Source organism: Kogia breviceps, chromosome 14 (assembly GCF_026419965.1).
Source record: "Kogia breviceps isolate mKogBre1 chromosome 14, mKogBre1 haplotype 1, whole genome shotgun sequence".
Taxonomy (NCBI): Eukaryota; Metazoa; Chordata; class Mammalia; order Artiodactyla; family Physeteridae; genus Kogia; species Kogia breviceps.
The window spans coordinates 21617637-21640737 of NC_081323.1; the positions used below are offsets into that span (position 1 = coordinate 21617637).

Sequence of the window (23101 nt, forward strand, 5' to 3'; positions counted from 1 at the left end):
GCCAGAGTCCATGCTAGATCAATTACATCTAGCATCTAATCCTCAAAACCACCTGATGAGATGGGTCCTATTATTATTCCCATGTTATAGAGGAAAAAACTGAGGGTCAGAGAGAGTACACAACTTGCTCAGGATCATACAGTTGATAAATGGTGGAACAGGGATTTGAACCCAGTTCTAGCAAGTGAGGGGATGACAGCTACCTATCACTGTACTACGGGGTGACTATAGTTATAATGACACAGAAAAAAAGAGAAATCAACATTGTCAGGAGTTGTGGAGGATCGTAAAGAAAGTTTTCTCTAAGTAGAAAACATTATAGAGTCTTGAAGAAGATGAAGAGGAGGGAGGGCCCGCAAGGCAAAGGGAGCAGCACATGCAAAGGCACGGAGGCAGAGATCCACATGTGTTTCATGTATTGATAGTTCCAGCAAAGAGTGTGAGGTACATTGAGGGGTGTGCTGCAGACACAGGCTGGGACCAGATCTTAAAAGCCTTGGGTACTAAGATAAAGAAACTGGACTTTGTCCTAGAGGAAGTTAGATGCCACTGTTGGGTTTTAAGCAGAGGAGGAACATGTATGTTTCTGTTTAGGAAAATTACTCATGTTCAAGATGGAAGATGGATTGGAGAGAAAAACTGGAGCCCCAAAGGCTATTTAAGGGGAAAGAGGGGGAGATTGTATTTTAAGGCCATGGGGATACAGAAAAGTAGGTGAATTCAAGAGAGAGGGATCCAGGAGATAAAAATAGCAGGATTGGGGTCTGGACATGGGAGATGAGGAAGAAGGAGGAGTCCTGGATAATGCCCAGATGTCTGTCATGGGTAGCACCGCTTGCTGAAGTGAGAAAAAACTGGGCAGATTTGGGTAGAAGGATGATGAGCTCTGTTTTGGACACGCTGAATCTGAGGCTTCTCCAGGGGAAATATTCAGGAGGTAGCAGATAAATGGCCCATCTCTCCTGTAGCTCAGGGGAGAGGTGGGAGGTAAAGTTCTGTATCAGAAACTCTGATTGGCTCTTTGTGACATCATAGAAATAGGGAGTGGGTAGCAAAAGAAGCCCTTGATCATGAAAATATTGAGAGTAACTGGTCTAACCCCGTCTTTCGTGTTAAACTTACCGTCCCAGGTGAGCTTGCCAGAATTGAAGTCTTTCAACTTAAGCTCTTTGGACTTTTTCAAATTCTTTAGGATCGTGAGCTTCCTGCTGTCAAGGATCCCCCCACTTTATCCACTGCTCCCCCACATTGCCTTTGCCAAAAAAGAAAGAAAGAAAAAAACAAACAAACGGTGGAATGGATGATTTGGGAGCTGAAAACCTCCAAATGGGGAGGTTATATCCTCTAGACAGCAGCATCAATCACCACATTTTCATTATTAAGTAACATCGGGGTATGCAGGACTGATTCTGCACCTTATCTGAACCTAGCAGCTGTGCCCTAAATTCCAGCCGCGGCGCCTGTCTGCAGGAATTCAGTTGCCTGTGTTTAAAATGAGTGTTAGCATCTATCATTTCCCCACACCAAATGGTTTTGTGTCGGTGGATGGCAGCGCTAATCAGTCACCGGGGTACTCCGCTGCCCGGCTCACTGTTGGGAGGAGAGGAACGAGAGGCCCCCAGGATGGGGGAAATGTCACTGTGAGGACAATCGCAACATTTGGGACTCTTTCACAAAAAAACAGGAGGGAGAGGAAAAACCATTTGTATCTATTACAAGCTCTGACTTCTTATCTCACCGATTCTGGTGGTCAAGGGTCTTCCATCATCCATTCTTTGGGTCAGTATAAAAGTTGGTGGGACCTTGCCACAGAAGACAGCGGCCTGTGGCTCTGTCCGTGGTGCTGAATAGCTTTGGGGCTGTGATCTTTCAGCTCTCAAGGGTGCAGAATTGCACCACAGGTGAGCTGAAGAGGACCTTAGACCATCCAGTCTGGTATGTCTCAACCTCTTTGGGGATTCAAAAGCCTTTTAGGACCCTCTACCCAGAAATATATACAAGTCCAAAATTTTGCTCATATATACCAAACTTAGCCTATTATTTCATGGGGTTTGTGGACTCCTGGTTAAGAATCTCAGATTAGTTTAAACCCTTCAATTTGTAGATGGAGAGGCTGAGCTCCATGGAGAGGAGGCCATCTGTCAAAGGCTTCAGAGTGAACAGGTAGAATTTGGGGTGGGGTGAATGAATCTCAAGCCAGTGAGATGTAGTTGAAAAAGGAAAGGGTTAAAAGCCAAAAAGACCTGGGTTTGAATTAGCTCCACCACTAATAGTTACTAGTTGTGTGGCTTGGGAAAAGCCCAGTAGATACATTCTCCAAAATTCAGTTTTCTCATCTGTGAAACTAGGTCATAATATCTATTTTGTAGGATTGCAATAAGGATTCGTGTTAATGGAAGCAAGTAGCAAGCTACATTGGATGCTGTGATGCACACCCAGGTCCCCCTTCAGAACTGAAGGATTTTTTTCCACCAATGGGGGGTGCCATCATCAGAAAGTCACCAGCTGTCAGTCCCCTACAGGGATTGCCCCAGCTGAAGAGAGCTGCTTCACTCAACATAACACATTTTCCTGGGGCAGGCTACATCAGTTACTGATTTATATGGCAGTGTAAAGGCCCGTCCCAACTCTGGACAACTGAAATGTCATCCTAGCTTCAGAACCATCCATAGGGTTGGCTGAGACCTCTGTGGAGGCTGTATTACAGCTCTACTTTCCCCCTGCTCAATCCCAATCCTTTCCCTTCTCATGACAGGTGTTGACCCTAAGAGCACTCCCTAATAAGCACCCTGCATACTGAGCTCCATCTCTGAGTCGGCCTCCTAGGAAACCCAGTCTGTGATATAGGACTATATCGGGTCCCATTGGTGGGCAGGCTCTTGGGTGTTTTCCTGATGTTGTTGTTGCGATTTGAGTTTAGAAGCCAGGGATCCTGACTCCCAGTCAAGTGCCTTACTGGGCCAAAAAGCTATCAGTTCCAGTGTTTCCATTGTCCCATCCCTCTTCTCTCAGTCTGTCTACTGGCTTGGTGCCCCTTGGAAGGAGATGATACTTGGGCTACCGTCATTCTTTCAATCCAGCCCTCTGCCTCCCATTATCAAAATGTCTCAAGTTGACCAGGTAGAGATGCCTGGGCTACCAGGTGCCCCCATTTCCTGCTCCACCCTGGAGATGCCCCCCTTCCCCTCTCATACCCATTTGGTCCTCAAGAGATACCTGGGCAGGGCTTCCCTGGTGGCGCAGTGGTTGAGAATCTGCCTGCTAATGCAGGGGACACAGGTTCAAGCCCTGGTCTGGGAGGATCCCACATGCCACGGAGCAACTGGGCCCGTGAGCCACAACTGCTGAGTCTGCGTGTCTGGAGCCTGTGCTCTGCAACAAGAGAGGCCGCGATAGTGAGAGGCCCGCGCACCGCGATGAAGAGTGGCCCTCGCTTGCCACGACTCGAGAAAGCCCTCGCACAGAAACGAAGACACAACACAGAAAAAAAAAATAATTAATTAATTAATAAACTCCTACCCCCAACATCTTCTTTAAAAGAGAGAGAGAGAGAGAGAGATACCTGGGCAGTCTCAGCAAATCTGCAACCAGAAAACTCACGTACTCAATATTCAGCCAATGGTTGATGAGCACATGCTGTGCTCTAGGGAAAACTCGTGTCTAGTCTTTATCTTAGGGGGCTCCAGGAATAGATATACTCATTCATTAAGTTGGTTGTTGAACAAATACTTATGAAGTCAAGACCTCTGCTGTGCCCTGGGGAGATACAGTGAACCAGAAAGATGTGATCCCTTCCCTAAAGAGATCACAGCCTAGTGCTTCCCATTCCAATAGGGTTTTCCCAGGGTTTTATTCTCCCTTAGTTGTCAAGGACATTTTCTTCTGCTAATCACAACCCTCTGACTTTTTTTTTTTTTTCTTTTGTGGTATGCGGGCCTCACTGTTTTTGCCTCTCCCGTTGCGGAGCACAGGCTCCGGACGCGCAGGCTCAGCGGCCATGGCTCACGGGCCCAGCCGCTCCGCGGCACGTGGGATCTCCCCGGACCGGGGCACGAACCCGCGTCCCCTGCATCGGCAGGCAGACTCAACCACTGCGCCACCAGGGAAGCCCCAACCCTCTGACTTTAATTTAAATTTGTCACGTGGTTATTTTCCCATTCACTGTGTGTCTTTTATCTCACCTTTGAGGAGACTCCTCCTCACTAGCCCTCGCCTTTCTCTCCGCTTCTCCTTTTTTAAAAACCAGAATCACCTTCTTAGGATAATTCTAGGCTGAATCAGACTGACAGTAAAAAGGCCAAGGTAGGAAGACCATTCACCACAGTGGTTCACTGGCATCACTTGGTGACCAGATGGTACTTGCTGCTACTCTTTGCCCACCTTCCAGGCCCAAACCCAGAGGGTGGGTGACACTGCCCATCACTGGCTGGAAGCATCATTTTCCTTTACGAAGGGCTGTCTTGCTATGCTTAGTGTCCCTCTGCAAGGAATAATTATACTTCCTTTTATGGAGATTGGAAAACTGAAGCACAAAGCTGGAAAATGACTCCACCAAGGTCATACTACTCTCCTGAGGTTGAAATTCTGCACTGAATTAAAAGTGAGAAACTGACACATGCAAACACACCATCAGGAAGAGCAAGCGACTGGTAAGAGGAGAGGCGAAGACAGGGGCTAAAAAGAAAATAGACGGGTGACAGAACGAAGGGGAGGCAGAGGAAATGAGAGAAAGAGAGAGAGGATTCAGCCCAAATGATGACTTCTTTGCTTTCCAGAGGCATTTATCTTTCATTTGACCTTATAAGAGTCTATTTGTGTTGAGATTTTAAATTGAGGATTTTTTCTTTTTAAAAAGCATCCCTGCACAGTTAGCACGATTCTACATTAATTTTTATTCATGCCAGTGGCTTCGGTATTTATTCTCCTCCAAAATCACTGAGTTGGAAGGGACAAAGTGAAAGTCATTTGACTTCATGTTTGTTTGGATTCAGAGCCTGAGGCCCAAGGGGTAGGAATGAGGTGGGATGGGAGCTGGGTGTCAGTACGTCAGGCTGGAAACTAGAGGGGGGGGGTGTCTGACAGTGTTATCAGGTACCCTACTTCAGTCCAAACCACACTATATCCTGCATTGTCAGCTGTGAAGCCCCTGGGTGAGGGAGCTGATGGAGAGCCCAAAGCCATGTATCCCCTGGGATTCCACTATTCAGCATTCTGGAGATGGTATCTGAACTGGATCTTGAAGCTTATGGCAAATTGAGAGTCAGTGTGGCCAAGAGGTCAACTTTGGGCCTGGGCATCCAACTGCCTGGGTATGTGTTCCAACTTCACCACTTACTGGCTGCATGACCTTGACTTCACCTCTCTGGACCTCAGTTGTCCTCATCTGCAAAATGGGATCAGTAAAAATGGTGACTGAAAAAGAAAAAATGGTGACTGCCTAGGGCAAGTGTGAGGATTAAGGAAGTGACTGCTCCTGAAGAGCTTGGCTTAGCTTGGCACCAAGCAGGTGCTCAAAAAATGTTTGTAGGTTGAAAGAATATAGTTCATGCACTTGCATAGGAATTCTGCAGGCAGGGGAGGCATGGAAAAGTGACTAAATACATAGGCTCTGGAAACAGATAGACCTGGGTTCAAATCTGTGGTCTGTTTTCCTGTTGACTAGGAGTCAGACTGCCTGGATTTGTTTCCTGGCTTCACCACTTTACAGCTGTATAACCTTGAACCAGTCAATTTACTTCGCTGAGGCTCTGTTTATTCACAATTAAAATGGAGTTGATAATAATACTTACTTCATCATGCTGCTGGGAAGACTAAATTGGAACACACATATAAAGGATTTAGCATGGTACCTGGCATATAGTAAGAGCTTGACGAACGTTAGTTAAAAACAAAACACACTCTATAGATGGGAATTCACAAGGCAGAGAAATGCAGTGGGCCTGGAGCAAAGAGTGAGTAGGAAGAGGCAAGCTGTAGATGTGGGCAGGGGTAGTCGTGCAGGGTCTTGAATGCCAGTTTAGGGAGCTTTGACTTCTCTAAGGTCACAGGGAGCCACCGAGGGTTTTAAGTAGGGGAGGGACATGGCTATATCTGGACAGACTAAGCTCTTATTCCTTGTGGCTATAATCTGTGAGGGGCTTCACAATCAGGGGGAGATGTCTCACTCTATGGATGGGAAAACCAAGACCCCACGTGGGGAAGGGTTTGCCCAGTGCCTAGGATGAGGGTTTGGCAGATTCAAGGCCAGAATCCTGGGCTTCAGCCCAATCATCTTTCTTCCCACCCTCCTGGGCTTGGGTGAAGGCAGGAAAGGCCCAGCATCCGGGGACAGCACTGGAGCAAGGAACTGGGTGTTGCATGATAAACAGCGGTGGGGAGGGGGAAATCTCAGTGGTAAACAACAACAAGCATTTAATTAGCTTGCAAATCTATGGCTCAGCTGGGGTGGCTCTCCTCTGCCCCCACCTCCTCCCAGGACCAGCAGGCCAGGCTGAGCACGTTTTTTGTGGCAATGGCAGGAGAACAACCGCACAAGTACTTTACAAGCCTCTGCTTGCTGCACCTCTGCTGACATCCCACTGGCCAGAGCAAGTCACACAGCTGAGCAATGTCAAGTCAGAGTCACAGTGGGAAGTCATTGCAAAGTAACATGGCAAAGAGCAGGGACCTATAACCGGGGAAGTACTGAGGGATGTAAAGATCTGGAACCATTATCCAGGCTACCGCAGGTGCTTCTGGAGGCTGTCCGGGGATCAGGCTCCCTTCCTGCCCTCAGATGTCCATTTGTCCCTCCAGCCATCCCCCCCCCCCAAAAAAAAAGAGATGGGGGGAAAGCCACAGCATTTCCTGAGCACATATGCCAAGTGTCCTGCCACGTGCTCTGCAAGCCCGTGGTTCATCATGTACCCCTTCCTCCCCAGCCTCTCCTGTCATGCCCCACTCCCCCACCTGACCCTCCCAGCTTCACTGTTACTCCAATACACCAAGCACTCTAGGTGCTTCCCCCACCTCAGGACCTTAGCCCATGCACTTCCCTCTGACACATTCCTCTCTCTCGCCACCCCCATGCCTTCAGATCTCTGAGATACCATCCCCAACCACTGGATCTCAGTCTCTGGCGATTCTCTATCACCGAAGCTTGTTTATTTTCTCCCTAACCCATCATTGTTTGCAACTGTCTTATAATTTATTGGTCTGAGGCATGTCTGTCTCTCTCAAGACTGTAAGCACCTTGAAGGACCTCATCACCAGTACCTGTACAGGACCTTCTATACAGTAAACATTCAATAAATATCCTTTGAAAGAAAGGAAGGAAGGAAGGTGGGAGGGAGGGGGGAGGAAAGAGAGAGACCGTGAGGTAAGAGTTCTTTATGCCCATTTTGCAGCCCTCAAGAGGCTCAAATAAGTGAAGTCCCTTGCCCCTAGGCCCATAGCCACACACCTAGGAAGCTGTGATATAAACCCAGCCCCAGCAGACTCCCAAGTCTGCTCCTCTCTCTAGACCACTGATGACCAAAGATGATCTTGACCTACAAAATATAGAGTCAATCAGGTAGCAAATGCCCCCTGTGCCCAGCACGTAGCTTAAACAATAGAACATCATGGAGACCTTTGAGGTTCCCTAAGTTTTCCTCCGGAACTCCATCCCTCCCTCCCTGCCTCTTCAGAGGTAACCATCATGCAAAATTGACTGTTTAGCACTTGTATCCATGTTTTTAATACTTTTACTCTGGTGCGTATGTTTAAACAGTACTGTTTTACACACTTAGATTTTACATAAAGAGCATCATCCTCTGTGTATCTTTCTGCAACCTACTTTTTTTTCACTTGATATTATGTTGTGAGCTTCATCCTAACAGCTCTATTTCATTCACTTTTGCTGTTGCGTATTGGTGCCCTGTATGAATAATCCATGGTTTATTTATCTATTCTCCATATTGATGGACATTTAGGTTGTTCCCAGCTTTCCACAATGTGTAAACCTTTCTTCAAAAGAAATATTTTGTGGAAGCTCAACATAAAAAGCAGATAAAAGCAGAACTGCTTCGTTTGAGTTGAGGAAGGGGCTGTCCTGAAGGCCTAGGAGGGGGTTCTGCTGCCAGGAGTTCTGCAAATATTCCTGGAGCTTCCCCCCGCCAGGCAGTAGGCAGGCAGGAGGCAGGACAGTGAGAAAGAGGTTGACTTTGCCTCTGATTTACGTCTGCACATTCAGAGGAGGGCCAGACATCCTTGCTGAGTCTTTTCTGGGTCAATTCAACCTTCTCCCAAGATGAACACACATGCGCACACACAGCTTTCCGTGATCCTATGCATGCACCATGTTCGTTCCCACTTCTGTGTCTTGCTCACACCTCCTGGTGTGCCCTCCCTCCCCTCCTCAAATCCTATCATTCAGGTCCCAGCTCCAGTCTCACCTCCGCTATAAAACCTTCCCTGATCGCCCCGGCCTAGGTCAACTCTCCTGGACAGCTCTTCACCATCTGTGAGTTGAGACAAGTAAAATTTAGGCCTGTTTGGATAGTTGTTCCTGGTAAGTTGAGGCAGAGGAATTCCAAGCTGTACACCCAACAGCTTACTAGACTGCTCCAAGTTCAAAACCAAATACCCCAACGTCTCTCCAAAACTGCTGCTCTTCCCCGCCTTCTGAGATCTCAGGGCCCAGCCGACTGCCTGCCCCATTCCCAAGCCCCACACCTGTCCCCTCCCTATGCCCCATAGGCAAGGCACCCCGCCTCCTGGTAGCTTTGCCTCCTATTTCCCCTTGCCCCCCTGCATGTCCAAAACCCTAGTCCAGCCACTGCCCTCTCTCTCAGGCTACTACAAACACCTCCTTTTTGGTCTCTCTGCTTCCACGCTTGCAGCCCCATAATCCATTTTCCAGACCTCAACCAGAGATCTTTGCAGAATACAAATCAGTGCTGTTGCTTCTCTGTTAAACCCCTCCAATGGCTCCCCATTGCTCCTGGGACGGAACCAAACTCCTTCTCGTCACCTGCAAGTCCTGCGTGCTCTGGGCTCTGCTTATCTCTCCAGCTTCATCGTGCTCCCCACTCCTCCTCTCTATCCTGCAACCGCACAAGCCTTCTTGCCCTGCCTCACCTGTGCCTGGTCCCTCCACCCCCATCCCCAGCAGGCCTTGGCCATGCTGTGTCCTCGGCCTGGACCACTGCTCTCTGCCTCTCTGCCCAGTTAACTCCTACAGTCATCAAGACTCCACTCAAAGTTACCTTCTTGGGTCAAAGTGAGACAGGATGGAAGGAGGCAGGGCACACCCTTAAAGAATGACAGAGTCGGGCTTCCCTGGTGGCGCAGTGGTTGAGAATCCGCCTGCCGATGCAGGAGACACGGGTTCGTGCCCTGGTCCGGGAAGATCCCACATGCCGCGGAGCAACTAAGCCCGTGAGCCATGGCCGCTGAGCCTGTGTGTCCGGAGCCTGTGCCCCGCAACGGGAGAGGCCACAGCAGTGAGAGGCCCGCATACCGCAAAAAAAAAAAAAAAAAAAAAAAAAAAAAAAAAGAATGACAGAGTCGTTGTGGATACAGCATAAACTGGTTAGAACCAACTACGTCCAAGATGGCGGAAGATTCCACTTCCAGTAGTCCTTGAGCCTCATTATACACTCATTGTATCACATTAGCATATGCTAAATGACACGCCCACAGGTGCCAGCACAGTTCCAAGGCTAACCATAAAAGGCCAAAGAGTGGGCAGTGGCCCAATTCCTGGAAACTCCCACCCCTTCTCCAAAATAGTTGGAATAATCCTCCCACTCATTAGCCTATGACATTACCCAACCCATAAAAACTAACCACCCCATATTTTGGGGTCTCTTGCCTTCTGAGATGGCCCACACTCTGTCTGTGGAGGGTGTTTCTCCCTGGGCCGAGTGCCTTTCAAGATGGACCGCATTCTGGCTCTGGAATGTGTATCTCTCTAAATAAATCCACTTCTTACCTATCACCTTGTCTGTTGCTGAATTCCTTCCATGTTGAGACATAAAGAAGCTGAGCTTCATTAAGTCCTGAGACCAGGTGTGTCATCTCAATTAAAAGACAGTGGGTTCAAGGGATTTCCCTGGTGGTGCAGTGGTTGGGAGTCCGCCTGCCAATGCAGGGGACACGGGTTCGAGCCCTGGTCCAGGAAGATCCCACATGCTGCGGAGCAACTAGGCCCATGCGCCACAACTACTGAGCCCACGTGCCACAACTACTGAAGCCCGCGTGCCTAGAGTCTGTGCTCCGCAACAAGAGAAGCCACTGCGACGAGAGGCCCGTGCACTGCAACGAAGAGTAGCCCCCACTCGTTGCAACTAGAGAAAGCCGGCACACAGCAACGAAGACCCAACGCAGCCAATAATTAATTAATGATTTTTTAAAAAGTGGGTTCGAGTCCCAGCCCATGGGTTCAAGTCTCAATCTGGGTTTTGGCTGGGTTCGAGTCCCATCCGAGTTGTGCGTTTCCAAAAGCAAGTCAAACTCCTATGACTGTGCTAAGCACCCGTGGACCTCTCCTGCATGGCACCTGTCATTGTTGTAACTGAACATTTCTTTGTGTGATTCTTGGAATAATGCTTGTCTTCCCCTCTAGGATGTGCACTCCACGAGGGCAGAGGTTACACCTTGTTCACAGACTTCTCCTTCGAGTTCAGTTCAGCAACAGGCTCAAAAATACTTGTTGAACAATTGAGTGATGAGAGCTGTAGTAACCATTTGTGCAGAGGCATGCTTCACGAAGCTCACAGCGATTGTGCAGGAGGAATTGGCAGGACTGGGATACTGGTTGGATGGGGAGGGAGGAGGGAAGGAGCAAGGCAGAGGAAGGTGAAGGCATGAACTCGAGCATCATGGAAAACCTTATGCTCTCAGTAGGACGAGAGCTTGAATCCCAGCCTTGCTAATTGCTGGGCCATCCTGGGACAGTAACTTCATTTTTCCGAGCTTTACAACAAAACTCTTAGTTGTCTGTGCCAGTGCTTCCCAAACTCTCTGTGGTGAAGAATCAGATTGTCTTCTTCCAGACTGTTGTGGACATTCTTTTGGTTTATGCTCTGATCACACATTTGGATGTTGCAACAGCATCGAATTGCTGTCAATATTTCTAGACAGCGACTCTCACTGTCTGTCTGCTCATCTCATATCAGATCAAGAACAAATGGTTCTCATATCAGCACTGGTCTACAGACCACAGTTTGAGTAGCACTGGTCTATACTTGCTGTCTCCAATTGCCCCCCACCCCCAATTCCCTCTCTCACTTTAAAAAATAATTTATTTAAAAATCATTTCAAAATTACGAGAGGAGTACAAAGAATTGCATATCCCCTTAATCAAAATTCTTCAATTGTCAACAGTTTACCACATTGCTCCACATCTACACACACACATACACATACCATTTTTTTTTTCCGAATTGTTTCAGAGCAGATTGAAGAAATCACCTCTAAATATCCTAGTGTATGTATCCTCAAACACAAGAACACTCTCTTATGGAACCTCATAACAACCATCTAAACGCGGATGTCAATGCTAATTCAGTATCATCGTCCAATCCACAGATCACTTTCTGATTTTGTCAGTGGTCCCAACAATGTCTCATTTTCTTTTCTGGTCTAAGGGTCTAAGACCCCACATAGAATCATCCATTCCATTTAGTTGTTGTGATGGTGAATTTTTTTTTTTTTTTTTTTTTTTTTTTTTGCGGTACGCGGGCCTCTCACCGTTGCGGCCTCTCCCGTCGCAGAGCACAGGCTCCGGATGCGCAGGCTCAGCGGCCATGGCTCACGGGCCCAGCCGCTCCACAGCATGTGGGATCTTCCCAGACCAGGGCACGAACCCGCGTCCCCTGCATCGGCAGGCGGACTCTCAACCACGGCGCCACCAGGGAAGCCCGTGATGGTGAATTTTATGTGTCAGCTTGACTGGGCTAAGGGATGCACAGATAGCTGGTAAAACTTCATCTCCCAGTGTGTCTGTGAGGGTGTTTCTGGAAGAGATTAGCATTTGAATCGGTAGACGAGGTAAGCAAGATCACCCTCCTGTAGGGCCTCATCCAATCCACCGAGGGTCCAAACAGAACAGAACGGTGGAGGAAGGGTGAATTTGCTCCCTTTGCCTCGGCGAGGACATCCGTCTTCTCCTCTTGGACATGAGCGCTCCTGGTTCTCAGGCCTTCAGACTCAAATTGGGACTTACACCATCGGCTCCCCTGATTCTCAGTTGTTGGGCCTGGACTCAAGCTACACCATCAGCTTTCCTGGGCCTCCATTGCTTGCAAATGACAGATTTGGGGCTTCTCAGTCTCCATAATCATGTAAGCCAATCCTTCATAATAAATCTCTGTCTGTCTATCTATCTCTCTATCTATCTATCTATCTATCTATCTATTCTGTTGGTCTGCTTCTCTGGAGACCCCTGACTAATGTGGTCATCATGTCTCTTTAGTCTCCTTCGATCTGGAGCAGTCCCTCAGTCCTTTTCTAGCTCCCATGACCTCTGGAAGAGGAACAGGCTTTTAGCTTCCACTATGACATCCACCTGACCAGCCACCACCATGAAGGCTGCCAAATGGAGATCCTCTATTTCCATCATTTCTTCTACACTGATGAGTTATCATTCTACCATAAGGGAGAGCTTTCCCTTCTAATCCTATTTATTTATTTGTGTTGTTTGCTGCATTTGCGTTTGTTTGTTTTACTATTTACTTAGTTGTTTGTATCAGTATGGACTCTTGGATTCCTATTTTATTTGATGGATTGTCATTTGTTACCATTTGTTATTCATTTGAGGCTCACGTTGCCCCAGTTGTCAATGGGAGGCCCTTCAAATTGGATCCTGTGTTTCTTTAGTGTGAGATGGTATTTAAAAAACAAAATGGGGGACTTTCCTGGTGGCGCAGTGGTTGGGAATCCGCCTGCCAATACAGGGGGCACGGGGTCGAACTCTGGTCTGGGAAGATCCCATATGCTGCGGAGCAACTAAGCCTACATGCCACAACTACCGAGCCTGCGCTCTGGAGCCTGCCAGCCACAACTAGAGAAAGCCCACGCACAGCAACAAAGACCCAACACAGCCAAAAATAAATAATTTTTTTTTTTAATGGGGAATTCCCTGGCAGTCCAGTGGTTAGGTCTCTGCGCTTTCACTGCCGAGGGCCCGGGTTCCATCCCTGGTCAGGGAACTAAGATCCCACAAGCCGTGGGGGTGCAGCCACACAAACAAACAAAACAAACAAAAAACCCAAAATGACTGAGTGTCATTGCTTACAGGCCCTCTCAACAGAGCTAGAAATATTATGCCACATACACACACACACCACACGTAGCTATACATGAATACCTACATACACATCTATAACTATCTGTAACCATCAGTTCTTGTCAACACCTCCAATTCCAGCCTAATACCTCAAGTTTCTTTCTAGCTTGGGACACCTCGTTCCCATCATCCTCAATATATTTACTTGTTGGCTCAGTCCCCCTATATGTAAACCATGCCCCGGCCACGCCAACCCTGTCCTTAGCCCTGCTGTCTCTTTGGTCCCGCTGTCATCTTATAGCCCCTGGCAATGCTGTCCCCTCCAAGAGAAGGGAAGGAAAGAGAAGGGGGAAAAAGGAGAGGGAGGGAGAGGAGAGAAAGAAGAGGAAGAATCTTTCATTCTCTCTTGAGCTACTCCAAACAAGCTAAATCTCCCATTATTCCTCCAAAACTGCTTTGGTCAAAGTCACCAATGATCCCCGGACTGCTAAATCCAATGGTTAAGTCTCAGTTCTCATCTTCCTTGCTCCGAAAGTCACGACAGATACAACTGATTATGATCTCCTTCTGGAAACACTTTCTTCACTTGGCTTTGCCTGGTTTTCCTTCCACATCACTGGCTGCTACTTCTTTGTACCTTTTGCCAGCCCCTCCTCAATTCCCCATCTATTCAGTTTGGGGACCCCAGGGCTCAGGCTTTGGTCCTCTTCTTTCTTCATCTACCTTCACTGCCTTGGTGATCTCATCCAGTCTCATGACTTTAAATATCATCTATGCCCTGATGTCTCCCAAGTCATATCTCTACGCAGAACCTCTCTTCCAGACCTTTATAGCTATATTCATTTCCTGGGGCTGTCATAACAAATTACCATCAACTCGTTATTCTCCTACAGTTCTGGAGGCTAGAAGTCCAGGATCAAAGTGTTAGCAGGGTCGGTTTCTTCCGGGGGCTCTCAAGGAGAATATGTTTCCTACCTCGCTCCTAGCTTCTGGTGGTGGCCAGCACCCTGGCATGCCTTGGCTTCTGATGTATCACTCTGATCTCTGCCTCCATCTTTACATGGTTTTCTCCCTATGTGTCTTCTGTACACATAGGGAGAATATGTGTACATATGTACACACATATGTGTTTCTCTGTACCCAAATTTCTCTCTTCTTATAACACACCACTCATCTAATTAAGGGCCTGCTCCAATCTAGCATGACCTCATCTTAACTTGATTACACCTGCAAAGACCCTATTTCCAAATAAGGTCATATTCACAGGTTCCAGGTAAACATGAATTTGGGGGAGGGGGACACTATTCAACCCTGTACAATGCACCACTCAACATCTCGCTATGGGATGCCTCAGTACATTTCAAACTTCAGGTGTCCAACCTGAACCCCAATCTTCCCTTTCTGTCCCCAAACCTGCTTCTTCCTCAGCCTTCTCCATCTCAGTAAGTGGCTACTTCGTCCTTTCAGTCATGCTGGCCAAAACCCGCTGAGTCACCTTTGATTCCTCTTTCTTTCATCCCCCACATTTAATCCAACAGGAAACCCTGCTTGCTCTACCTGTGACATGTGCGAGAATCTGACCCCTTCTTCACCACCGGCCCCACTACCACCCTGGTCCAAGCCTCCATCATCTCGCACCTGGATCATCTGTAACAACCTCTTTATCAGGCTCCCAGCTTTCACCATTACTCCCTTTGGTCCACGCTCCCCACACTAGCCAGACTGATCCACGTGAAACACCAGTCAGACCGTGTCACCCTTCTGTGTGACACTCTCCCATGTTAGGTTGCCAGGCAAAATATGGGCTGCCCAGTTAAATCTGAACTCCAGGTAAACGGCAAGTAACTTTTATTGTAAGTATGTCCCATGAACCATATGGGACAAACTTACACACAAAAAAATAGCTGTTCGTTACCTGAAATTCACATTTAACAGGGCATCCTGTATTTTTATTTGGTAAATGAAACGGTCATATTCCCACGGCTCCCATCTCGTTCAGAGAAATACCCAGAGTCCTTACACTGGCTTCCAGGGCCCTGCATGTTCAGGTCCCGCCCCTCACTTCCCATCTTTCTACTTTCTTGCTTTCTCACCCTGCTGCAGCCACACTGGCCTCTTTACCAAACCTGAGAGACACCAACCTTACCCTCACCTCAGGATCTTTGCCTGCTACGCACTTCCTCTGAATATTCACACAGCTTGCTCTTCGCTTCCCTCAAATCTTTGCTCAAATGCTGCTCAGTAGGGCCTTTTCTGACTACTCAAGTTTATTCAGCCTTTCCTACTTTATTTTCCCCCATAGCCCTCGTCATCAGTTGATATATATTTTACTTATTTCTCTTGTTTATTATCTATCCCCTTGATTAGAATGGCAGCACCACGAGGGCAGAGGCGTTTGTCTGTCTTGCTCATGGCTCTATATACAGAGCCTGGAACACGACCTGGCCCATGGGGGAGCTCAATAAATATTTGTTTAATGAATAGCTCTCAGTTTCTTCATCTGTAAAATGGAAGTACCTCCCTAAGTCATGGAGTTATTATGACAATCAGATGAGTTAATAAAAGCAAAGTGGTGCTTAATAAATGCTCCCCTGCCCCCCACCGCCATCTAGGTTCCCTGCCAACTCAGAGATTCTAGAAAAGGTCTCTAAAGAGTTCTGTCTGTGAGCTGGCTATCCTTAGAGGCGTTGCTGTCCCCCTAGTGGCAACTTCTGGAATTACAGGCATCATGCCCTGGAAGGACTAACCCGTTATTAGGGACCAAGCCCAGCAAATCCCCTTTTTACGTTGGCAAACATGCTCAGAACTCCTGATCGAGGCTCCCAGGAGCAGAGCAGCCACCAAGTGTCTCAAAGACAGTTGCATCTCTTCCCCAGGCCCACATCTACCTGGTGCAGGCTCCCACTTTCCCCAGCACCGGCCCCTGCTCTTTCCTGGGTCTGGTTTTTAACTCCGTCTCACCGCCTGCCTTTACCTTCATTATCCTCTGCCTGCCATGGCAGGGTTAGTTAAGTGTTGGAGCGATGTCATTTACAGCCTCCTGTTGCTAAGCAACGGACCCAGGTGAGCCCTAGAACTTCTTTCTTAGCCACTGAAATGTATCTGGTGGAGTGACGGGGGCACCGGCTGAAGTGTTTCATCACCTGGGACAAGCTGATGGCCTGATGGCCCTGTCCCTCTTGGGCCCTGGACAGGACTGATCCAGGCCTCTGGGCCCCACTGCCCTCAGCCTCCCCTAATTAACCAGCGCTGCTCAGGGACTCCTGGGTGTCCAGCCCCAGGGTACATATTCCCGGCAGAAATGAACCAGATCTGGCCCCAGCCTTTGAGAGTCTCTCTGTCTCAGTGCACAGAGATTCCCAAGGAGGTCACTACAATCTGGGGTGAGTCAGATCCACTCTGCCTGACAAGAATGCTCCAGAGAAGATGCCTCTTTGAGTCTCAAAAGAACAGGGAGCTCGCGGAGAGGGAGGAGAAAGCCAGTTCCGGAGCCCTCCCTCTCCCGGCCCAACCTTTGCTCTAGCGATCATGGCTGCCGAGGATGTGGCGGCGACCGGCGCGGGCTGCTGCACGAGATTTTCACGTCGCCTCTCAACCTGCTGCTGCTCGGCCTCAGCATCTTCCTGCTTTACACGATCGTGCGCGGGGACCAGAAGACGGCCAGCGACAGCGACGACGACGAGCCGGCCCCGCTGCCCCGCCTTAAGCGGCGCGACTTCACCCCTGCCGAGCTGCGGCGCTTCGACGGCGTCCAGGAGCCGCCTATATTCATGGCCACCAACGGCACGGTGTTCGACGTGACCAAAGGCCGCAAGTTCTACGGGCCTGAGGGGCCATACGGGGTCTTTGCCGGAAGAGACGCATCCAGGGGCCTTGCCACATTTTGCCTGGATAAGGAAGCACTGGAGGACGAGTACGATGACCTTTCTGACCTCACTCCTGCCCAGCAGGTGACCCTGAATGACTGGGACTCTCAGTTCACGTTCAAGTATCATCACGTGGGCAAGCTGCTGAAGGAGGGGGAGGAGCTCACTGTGTACTCAGATGAGGAGGAGCCAAAGGATGAGAGGGCTCGGAAAAAACGATTAAAGCCTGCAGTGGACGCATATCTATTTTTGTATTTTGCAGAATCATTTGTAACATTCCCGTCTCTCTTTAAAACATGGTGATTTCAATATTTAGAAAAGTTTTGAACTTGCTGTACATTTTTTAAATTAACATCACTACTGACACTGATAAAGCTAACTTCTGTCTTAGAATGCATGATATGTTCGTGTGTCACAAATCCAGAAAGTGAACTGCAGTGCTGTAATACAAATGTTATCACTGTTTTTCTTCTATCTGTAGTCAGTACAGGCTGCATTTGAATTTGTTTTTCCTGAGAGACAGGTAAGACGTGGGTATTTGCCCCAAAGAGGTAAAAATGTTAAACGTGTGAAGTCCTTCAAGCATCAAGGAACAAAGGATCAACTTTTAGTCATGATGTTCTCTGAAGACAGCAAATCCCTTGTTTCTCAATTGACCTAACTGCATGATTTCTGTTTTATCTACCTCTGAAGCAAATCTGCAGTGTTCCACAGGCTTTGGTATTGATTAAAGAGAGGTGTCCAGTAACAAAACGAAATCTCAAAGCTGGGCTCAATTGCAAGAAATCTACTTTCTTTGTTTTCAGTCTGCAACATTGTCCTTGTCCTCCTTGGGACCCTCAGATGCCCTCACTAACACAGTAATCTACAGTGAGGATTAAAACAGGATGTGAACATTCGAAAGCAAGCTTTGGAAAAAATCAGCTGGCTTGCCTAAAAACCTAAAATACATGAATAAGATTGTAGGACTATCTTCCCAATCCCCACGTTCCTGGTTATTTTACGTGGTTGGACGTGAGAGAGGGGCATGCAGAACAGGAACAGGTGATTGCTCTCTTAAGAGCCTTCACACCCCTGAAGAATGAGGAAACTGTATACATCACTAGCCAAGTGGTTTTTCAAGTGTATCCATAAAGTAACAGTTATTCTTCTGTTGTTATAAAACTATAGCCACTGCAAGAGTAGTAGTCAAGTGTCTTGGTCTTTGATATTGGTCTTTTGGTTAACAATAAACTTAGCTTAAATAGACTGTACAGTTGTATGAATTTGTAAAAGTATTATATGAACAATTAGTGAGGTTTCTTTTTTTTTTTTTTTTTTTTTTTTTTTTTTTTTGTGGTACGCGGGCCTCTCACTGTTGTGGCCTCTCCCGTTGCGGAGCACAGGCTCCAGACGCGCAGGCTCGGTGGCCATGGCTCACGGGCCCAGCCACTCCGCGGCATGTGGGATCTTCCCGGACCAGGGCATGAACCCGTGTCCCCTGCATCGGTCCCCTGCATCGGCAGGGGGATTCTCAACCACTGTGCCACCAGGGAAGCCCCAGAATAACAAACACCTTTTTATTTGAATAGTTTTGAACTTACTTTAAAGAGTGTTAGAAAGATATACAACCAGTACATCAAACAACTGATGTGACATAGTGTCTTTAAATACTTTAATTTAAGTTTTTTAAAGCAAGTTATTTTAAAGAAAAATATTAACTAATAATACAGGTGGTACCTAAAGGGTGATCTGGGAATGTCCAAGATTTCGGAAACACTAAAGCAGTCTTTCTAGGCTCTTTCTACCCTGCCGTCCATGCAAGGACTAATACCAAGTGCTCTCGGGCACTCTTAAACCAGAGCCCCGGAGGCACACCAGGTGAGATTATCACCTTCGTTTCACAGATGGGTCACTTAGGCCCAGGGAGGTTACTAAGCAAGTCTGTAGCTAGGAGAGCTCTGACATCACTCATGGGTCTCTCCCAGCTCCCATCCCCAGCATATGTGTAAACAGTGAATTTTCCCTGAAAGCATCCAGGAGCCCATCTGCAAAGTCAGACATGCTGGAGACAGCCCACCACCAGACTTCGGGCCAGTTGTTTCCCACCTCCAGACCTTGGGTTTGCCATCTGTACTACGGGAGTGTGCCCACTGAGATTGGGTGAGGGTCAAGGTCTTTTCCAGCTACGAGTTCTTGGAGTCAGAGTTTTTGAGAGCCCCTGAATGTTCAGGAAACTAGAGAAGGGTGTTGAGGGAAGGAGGCAGCTGCTGCATCTCAGGCCTCCTTACTGTGCAAATGGCTCTGAACTGCAAAGGGCCCAGAAACGCTTCCCAGCATTGCCTTGGGCAAGACTCCTCCATTGCTCTGAGGGATCTGGCTTGCTTGATCCTGGTCTCTGGGGTCCTCTGAGGACACCCTTCCCTCCTGCTGCCAGATGTGGGTGCCTGCCTGACAGGGTGACCAACCATTCAGTTTGCCTGGGATGGAGGAGTTCCTGGATTGTGAGACTTTAAGTTTTAAAATCAGGATGGTCCCAGACAAAGGGGGATGAGTTATCTCCCTGCTGCCTCTGCCAGGCCTTGTGCTGAGAGCTTTACTCTCATCTCCTCCTGGTGTCCTTGATACAACCCAGAAGGTAGGGCTCATCGTTGCTGTTATTGTCTCATTTTCCAGATGAGAAGAACGGAGGCTCAGAGGGGAAATGACTTGCCAGGGTCAGAGCTGCCAGTGGTAGAGCTGATTTTCAAATCCAAGGCTGGAGTATCAGAGGTACGGGAACTTGACATAAAGCCTTTCAGTAGTCCAAGAGTCTCAGCATTGGTCATGCCAGGGTGAAGTCAGAGAGGAGGTGGGTCACACGGAGCCAATATCAAGGCATTGTTCTCTGTGTCTAAAATGACATCGTCTTCTTTTCCATGAAGGTCAGAGACTTGGACTACGGTGCTAACCCCACACCTAACCTGGGTAACCTTGAACAAATCTCTTGCCTCTCTGGGCCTCAGTTTTTCCTATCTAGAAAATGGGAAAGTTATCTTGGATTCCCTTTAAGACTATAAAGCTATGAAGGGGGCTTAGAGATCATCAGATGGGATTGCCTCTTCATTTTACAGATGAAGGAAATTGAGGCCCAAAGAGACAAGAGGCTAAGTCTTGTGATTGCACTTGCCTATGGGAGTAGAGAATGTGGTCAAAACTCAAAGAGATGGGCTTCCCTGGTGGCACAGTGGTTAAGAATCTGCCTGCCAATGCAGGGGACACAGGTTCAAGCCCTGGTCCAGGAAGATCCCACATGCTGTGGAGCAACTAAGCCCATGCGCCACAACTACTGACCCTGTGATCTAGAGCCCACGAGCCACAACTACTGAGCCCACGCGCCACATCTACTGAAGCCCACACACTCTAGAGCCCGTGCTCTGCAACGAGAGAAGCCACCGCAGTGAGAAGCCCGTGCACCGCAACAAAGAGTAGACCCTGCTCGCGGCAACTAGAGAAAGCCTATGCACAGCAACGAAGACCCAACACAGCCCAAACTAATAAATAAATAAATAAAAATAATAAATAAATTTATATTTTTTAAAAACCTCAAAGAGAAACAGAGTCAACATGAAGAGAAATATACAGAGAGGGAGGGAGGAAGAAAGGGAGAGGAAAAGGGGAAGAGGGGGAGAGGGAGAGAAAGAGACAGAGAGAGACAGAGAAAGACACACAGAGAGAAACAAAGAGAAGAAATGAGCGAGCATTTGCAGCTGACCTTATTCCGTTCTGGATCTAGCCATGCCTGAAGTCCACTTGGGCATCCTAGTGATGAAATCAATAAAGTCCCTCTTTCACTTAAGCCAGCTTGCGATGTGCTTCTCTGATTTACGACCCAAAGAGCCCTGAGTAATGTATACCAGTTCTTTTATCCTTCCATTCAGGGATCTGGGGATATGTGTATTAAGTAATTAATTCATTCATCCATGCAACAAACATTTATTAGCACCCACTATGTGATAAGTACTGTACAAGGGGCACAGTGTGGATACAGTGATAAACAAGATACATGGGAGGCCTCAAAGGACTCACAATCCAGTTGGGAAGGCAGACAGGAAAATAAATTAGTGCAATGAAGTGTGATGGAAGTCGCAGAGAGAGACTGTGTGCCAGAGAGAGAGAGGTGAGGCACTGTAGGGAAGGTGTGGTGCCCAAAGAAGCAGGCTAAGAGACGGAAACAATGGACGGCCCCCGGGACATGATGTAAAATGGTTGGGAGGGGGCTGGGGAGGTGGAAAGGAGTGAGAAAGGCAGAGAGAAGAAGAGGGATCTGAGTGCAGCCGCTTTGAACATGGATGAGTGCCTCCTCTGCTACTTAGTCCCCGGTGGACCTGGGGGTTTCCAAGATGAGGAAGACAGGATCCTTCCCAGAGTGGCAGGGGAGCCAGAAGCCCACAAACAAGAGCACAGGGATAGTATAGAGGCTGGGACTAGAGGTCTGTCCACTGAGATACTGAGGGGGTGTGGCCAATTCTAAGTGGGGGAGGGGATGTCAGACAAATTTTCTTATAAAAATCTATCTAAGTTGGGTCTTTGAAATGAAGGTGAGGTGATCAGGGATGGAGAGTGTATTCCAGGTAGGGTTTTAGGGATAAGGGTGGGCTAGGGTATGCGGCTGTGAACAGAGTAGCCCCAGGCAGACAGACTGATGCAAATCCCAGTCTGAGGCTGCTTCATGTGGGTTTTCCTCAAAGCAGATCCTGAGACAAGAATTTACGTGCAAGCGATGTATCTGGGAGGTGACCCCACAACAGTGAGGGGCGTGAGACTGGGAACGGAAGGGAAGGAAGCCAGTGCAGGGAGTGTTCATGAGTGGGCGGCTGCTGTGGGCAACTGGACCCCAGTCCTGCTGGAGACCCTTGAGAGCATGTGCAGAACAGGCCGCAGAACTGTCTCTGGTGGGTGGAGTGAGGAAGCTGGAATCCTGCCCTCCCTGAAGTAGGGCTGTCCCAGAGGTTTTAGTGATGAAGCCAATAAACTCCCTGCATGTCCTGCTTGCCCCTGCATCCACTGCTCGCCAACTGTGTGAACTCAGCCTCTCTGTGCCTCGGTTTTCTGATCTGTAAAATGGGGCTAATAATGGTACCTCCTGCACAGGAATCACGTGGATGTAAAATGCTTAGCACAGGGCCTTGGAAGTGGCTCAGACAATAGTCACCATTATCATCTTTAGGGAACTGTGAATAGTTCGCAGGGCTGGAATAGAAGGTGGAGGACAGGAAGAAATGAGTCAGGAGGAGGAAGCAGGGACGGAAGGGGACTTGTCAAGGGCCTTGATTATCAGCACAGGAAATTGAAGGCATGAAATTTACAACAAAGGTGCTGGGATGGGGGAGCAGAGGAAAAAAAGCTCACCCGAAGCTGCTACCACTTGGAGTTGCGTAGCCACAGGTGCTGCCATTGTCACCATGGTCACTACTGAAACTATTGGCGCTGCTGGAGCCCACGTTTGTCAGTGGTCGACTGAAGTTGTCTGTTGCTGCCACTGCTACGTTTAATCTCCTGCTAGGACCTCCCGTTAACAGAACCTACTAGCCCCAGCTGAAGAAATCATCTGAGAAATGTAGTTTGCAGGCTTCTAACCCTGGCAATAACAAGAGAGTAGAGAGGGGTGAGGTGGGACTGAGAGCCAACAGCAAATAATTGGCCCACAAGACCTCTTCAGCCATCAAAGCTAATAACATGAGAACCCCTCTGATAACATCAAACAGAAGTGGATGGATTTATGTCAGTTATAGCACCAAGGTGGGAGCCAGACAAATCTTTGATATGGGGGAGTCCTTAGGACCAGCATTTTCTGAAGTTTAAGGAGCAGCAAAACTCTTTTCCCAGCTGTGGCAGCTGCATGTATCCCAGAGAACGGCTCTAGTTGAGGTTGAGAGGGGACGTGTCACCCACACATCCAGTCCCCTCTCTGCAGCTGGCCCCCTCCTCACCAGAGTCCTCCTGCCAAGCCCCTCAAGGGACC

The 23101-nt window shown here is 48.3% G+C and overlaps 1 pseudogene; it reads left to right on the forward strand.

Annotated features, from left to right (window-relative positions):
* Nucleotides 1–16725: 16725 nt before the first annotated feature.
* On the forward strand, nucleotides 16726–18107 carry LOC131740551 (membrane-associated progesterone receptor component 1 pseudogene; annotated as a pseudogene).
* Nucleotides 18108–23101: the final 4994 nt, after the last annotated feature.